Raw genomic sequence first — 6,000 nt, 5'->3', positions numbered from 1 at the left:
AATAGCTACATTCGAGTTAATATATTTAATATTATATTTAAAAAAACACAAATAATACACATTATATTATTTATTTATTAATTAAATTATTATAATTTAAATTAATTTTAATAGAATAATTTAAAATTATAATTTTAATTTTATCACGTGCATGGCACGAGTTATTACACTTGTATATATATAATATATAGGAAGAATTTTAAGTGTACCGAAAATATCGATATTTTCGTTGTTCCAAAAGGTTAAAACAATTAGTGTTATCGGTACACTTGAAATTTTTCCGAATATATATGATATGCATCCAACAAATTCTCCCCTAAACAGTTAACATTGAAAGGTTTGATTGGGCTGTGAATTGACTTCACCCTCGTCCTCTTTCAAGACCGAATTCCTTATCCTCTGCCTTCACCAAACTCTACATCTACATGTGTCCATATCTATCTATGTCACAAGTCATTATTCGATTCATTAATTATTTAAGTTGACTAGGTGCATGAGGATAATATGTGCACATACAATAGTCATCAATTCATAATCCAGCACATTATCCACTAACCCAACCCAAAAATTTAAATTGGACAATCGCATACATAATTTATTTATATTTAGATGGGTATGCTTAAAATAATATTTGACTAGATTTAATTGAAATAAATTAATTTTTATATATATAAATTTTTAAAAATTAATATTAAATATAAATAAATTATATGAACATTATATATTTTAATGTTTGAAAGAATTTATCCTTTAATATGTAGGTTTTGCAAACTTAAATATTCTAATACAAGAATAAAATTATTAAATGTAATGCAAATATAAATATAATGTTTCAATAATTGACAATAACATTTATTTTTTCATGAATCATGACGTTATGCATTTTTAATATTATTACAACTAAATAATATTAAAAATATATATTATTAAAAAAAAAGTATACAAGTGACAAAAAAAATAATATAATTAATAACACAATTAGATTAAAAAAACCCTTAAAATATTATAAAAATATTATACATTATAGTATTTTTAGAAACATACATTGAACAAAGTGTTTATCAAATTAATTAAAATAAAGAATTGTAGTTATCAATCAATTTTTTTAAATAATTGTGTAAATAGTAGCAAGAATAGATAAAAAAAAGTAATAGTCATAAAATTACGTGAGAGGTAATAAAAAATCTGTAAAATAAATGTTGATGTCTATAGTAAATATGAATAGAAGTGAGAATAAAAATAGAGAATGAATTAAGTTTTACTAACTAATTTATATATATTAAAGAAAAATAACATATTATTAAAGACATATATATAGAGTAACCTACATATAAATAAAGAGTAAAAAGAAATTAAAAGGTCAGATAAGCATAAATATTATATAAGAAAAATAAAAAGTGATTTAATGATAAAAAAATTATAAAATAATAATTTTATTAAAATATTTACGTGACAATATTAGAAGTTATTTAATATGTCAATAATTTATTGTGTCATTATTTAATTTTAATTTTTATATATTATAAATAAATTGATAGATAAATAAATAAAAAAATAATAAATTTTTATAAAATGAAATTTATTTTTTAAATAGAATTTGTAATATTAGAATTTAGACTATTGATATGAATCAATATTTTTTATATTATTCTTTTTTATAGAATTAGATAAATTAATGTGTGAAATTATGAAATTAATGTTAGATTGATTATATAGATGCTAGTATCTATAATAATGTAAGTATAATTTTATTTAATTTAAAATTAAAAATTTATGTGCTATTCATTTATTATAACACTATTTCCGATTTTTTATATATATTATAATAGATATTACAAAATTTATTTATTTAGCTAGGAGACAAATGAAAAAGGAAAAAGTGACTATGATATTGTCACTGAAGTCATGCTTTTTTGTAGGTAGCATTGGATTTTCTTGGCTACCCTATTGTTAAAAAGAATCCTTGGACTTGGTTTACTTTGAAACACCAAAGATGGCCCCGCTTATAATGCATGAGAATTGATAGCCACCACCACAACATGCATTGCCATACATAGCTAACTTCTAGCTAGTTCCCTAACAATAATGGATGGATGAGGCATGCATCAATGGATCACAATTAAGCCTAAGCTGCAAAAACAACAGTAAAATAGTGGAAAGAAAAACAGTGACTCAGTGAGAGGCAGAGGCATTTGTCAACAAAAAGAAGGATGTTGACCTCCACAAAACAATATACAAAATTTTGAATAATAATAAATATATATAGGAAGCGTTACGAATAGATAGGGGTGAAAAAATGACAGGTAGTTTATTAGGGCTGCAGTCTAGTTTGTGTTTATCCTGTTTTAGTTTGGCTTTTTATAAAATAGGTACAGACTCAAATTCTTTTAAAAGTCTTAATATGTTAATAGACCAGACACAAATTCATTAATTAATCTTATTGGCTTATTAGGTCTGCCTGAACATGTTAAAACATAATTAAATATATAAATAATTTTTTATATTATAAATATTTTTGTATATTTTAAATACTTTAATAGATTAAAAATTCTTATAAATATTAAATATGACATATTACATATAAATATTTTTATTAAAAATAATTTTTTTAAATAATATTTTTTTTATAAAAAAAATCATCAAACTTTTTAACAGGTTTCAGGCCAGACTAGGATGAATAACAGACTAGGTCTAGTACTTTATAAAGAGCCTATAGCAGGCTCAGGCTAATTAATTACATGACATGGCAGGCCTGTTAAGAGTAAAGTCTGACCTAGTCTGGCCTGTTTTCACCCCTACAAATAGGTTTTCAGTTTTATATTTGTCCTCTAGTGAGATGTTGAATGACCATATTAGCCTCCAAAATAGGTTCCAAATTACTCAATTGGTCAATTAAATTAAGGAGTTTTCCTCTACTGCGTTGCAACTATGAAGCGTCGTTGTGATCCCCTACTCTAGCTGCTTCGGGATTCTCGGCCTTCTCCTTTCCATCTATTTCAAGTTTCAACATAATGTCTACAAGTTTCTCACTGCAACCAGTTAGAATGTGAATTTTACCACAATTTTCATACATTCTCCTTTTATATTAGGAGATTAAGAGATAAGATGATCAAATACATGAGTCGCACTTGAGTTATCATTCTCTTCACGCTTACATTGATTATCATGTTCAAATATATCCAAAGCATGTAACTCTTGGTATAATTCCTGAGGTGATAAAAGTAATTTTCATCAAAATTTCTTAAAAAGAAGTTTTCACTATATTTGAGCTGTAAATCAGTTCAGGAGAAACAGTAAATATTCCTTTAGCAAAAGAATACATTCACAACTGTAAATTGATCCCAATTCATCAATTGTTGCATCATCAATTTTGCCTCATCCCTTGATTGTATTTGAGGACTAAGTTTTTTGTAATTCTAAATTTACAACTAAAAGGAAAAGAAAAAAAAAAGAAGAACAGTCAGAATACCTAACAATATAAAGATTTAAAAGAAATTTTTCTGAAAAGCTCAATACTAAGACAAAGTTGTGACATCCCCTCTTTATTAGAACCCTATTATGTGGACTACTCTTTGTGACCCTTTTGCCATCTCCTTCGTCTGATATACTGTGACTTGCTCTGACTCTCCCACTGTGTTTTCGCGCGTGCTACTGTACGAGTGTTAATTTGGAGACATTCTTGACCGAGCTGCTGCTTTGCATTGTAATAGATAAACAGCTCACTGCTTTGAACAAAATCGACATCTTCAATGTTTAAACACTCCACAACGAAAGAATCGATTGCATTTTCTCTGTACACTTTTTTGGGTTCATGTCCATAACAAGCATGTTTGTCTCAATCTGAACTCTTCATATATTTTACATTAAATCTGGTTGGTGAAAAAGAATGCAAGTCTAAAACTTCAGTAAAGTACAATGCCGCACCTAAAACGTTTCTAATAAGGGAATAATATATAGTGATAATAATATTTAATGTTGTTGTATTTCGGCTCCATCATCACTTATTTATTCACTATTTATTTTTACGGTAATATTAATGAGACAAAAAAAATTAACTAAAATTTATTTTATTTAGTATTTATTAATTATTATAATAATTAATTAATGTTAAATAAAATAAATTTTGACTATTTTTATTAATATTTTTTTGTTACCAAATATTTCTGTTATTTTTATTTATAACTAGACTTAGACTCGTACGACTTGCAAAAAATTAAATTAATTATTCTATATAGTATAAATTGAAAAATATTATATTATTTAAAAATTAATTAGATAATATGTGAATTAATGTTAATCTTAAAGACTTATTTGTAAAAAGTATTTGTAATTTGTATATAATTCAATATAATTATTTAAATAAAAAAATAGAAAAATACGCAACAACAACAAGTCTTATGAAGTTAGTCTTTCTTATATATTAACTTAGGCATGTTTTTAAAATTTTTTATATAGTAAAATTTTTTTTATATATTTTATCATAAAATATAATCAATTCTAAAAAAAATAAATTTTTTTATTTATTGGTGTGAATATTTTTTATAAATAATTCACTCAGACCTGCCTTGAAAAATAAACTATATCTATTTGTTGATATTTTTAAGATGATGATGTTCTATAATGTAATTTTAAAATTTTTTATTGTATTTAAAAATAATTAAAAAAAAGAGTTTAGAAAAAAAATTTGAGAATAAGAATAACAAAAATGTCAGAAATTAATTTATAAATGGAGTAAAAAATAGTGTTATTCAACTATATTAGTGTAAGATGTATTATCCACATATGTGGCTCTATATGTTCAGTGACCTAAAAAACACAAGTCACGTTTTGCATGAAACAAACAAAAAAAAAAGGCTACTGCAAAATACAAGCTGTGTTTGGCATGAGGGGCAATCAACTATTGAAACGTGTCTCATATCTCCTGCATGCGGACAAGATCAGTCATTTGACCACCTTGGAACTGTATGTTCAAAATGCAACCTGTGTTATTTGGCAGGTTGGCAGAAGCAAATTGCAAGTTGCGATTGGCATGAACTGGGCTGCATGTCCGACATGTGTTGTAGGAGAAATTTGAAGTGGGTCTTTATAACGCAAAACGTAAGTGAAGTTGTTTCACTTTGGCGAGGGTTCATAGTTTTTTGTTACAAGGAGAATTTCAGCGTTTTGTGTTGTAAGGGGGTGAGAGTTTCAGCGTTTTGTGTTGTAAAGGAGAGAGGATTCCAGCATTTTCGTTGCAAGAGAGGGAGGAAGAAGAATAGCAAAAAAGAAAGAGAGTAGTTTAAGTGGTGAGGAGTAAAATTAAGAGAAAAAAATGGTTCATGATTTTACATTACCTCAAGAACATATTATTAAATATCTAGATCATTAATGGATAAGTATTTTTTTATATTTTTATGATGAATAAATTTATTTATTTGTATTTTAACTTTTAATTTTATTGATGTTTTTTCATTATTATTATTATTAATAATAACATTATTATTATTATTATTATTATTATTATTATTATTATTATTATTATTATTATTATTTCGTTATATATGAGTAATTATTATTATCATTAGTATATTATTAATTTTTTATAATACTGTTTATTATAACAATAATAATTTATTATTATTAATATATTAATAAAAATATTTTAAAAATATATTTTTATTCGGAAGAGTATGACAATAATGATATATTATTATTATATTATTATTTTATTATTATTATTATTATTTTTTAATATATCGTTAACTATTATTATTAATATATTAATGTTTTTAACAGATTATTATTTTTAATAACTAAAAAATGGTACATCTGTTAATATTTTTGTTATGATTATAAATAATATTATGATTAATAATAATAATAATAATAATTATTATTATTATTATTAGTGTTTTCGTTATGTATGATTAATTATTATTATTATTAACATATTGTTAATTTTTATAATATTGTTTATTATGACAATAATAATTTATTATTATTAATATGTTAATAGTAATA

The sequence above is a fragment of the Arachis ipaensis genome, chromosome B10 (assembly GCF_059453495.1).
Source record: "Arachis ipaensis isolate K30076 ecotype BB chromosome B10, ASM5945349v1, whole genome shotgun sequence".
Lineage (NCBI taxonomy): Eukaryota > Viridiplantae > Streptophyta > Magnoliopsida > Fabales > Fabaceae > Arachis > Arachis ipaensis.
Note: the sequence above shows the minus strand (reverse complement) of the source record.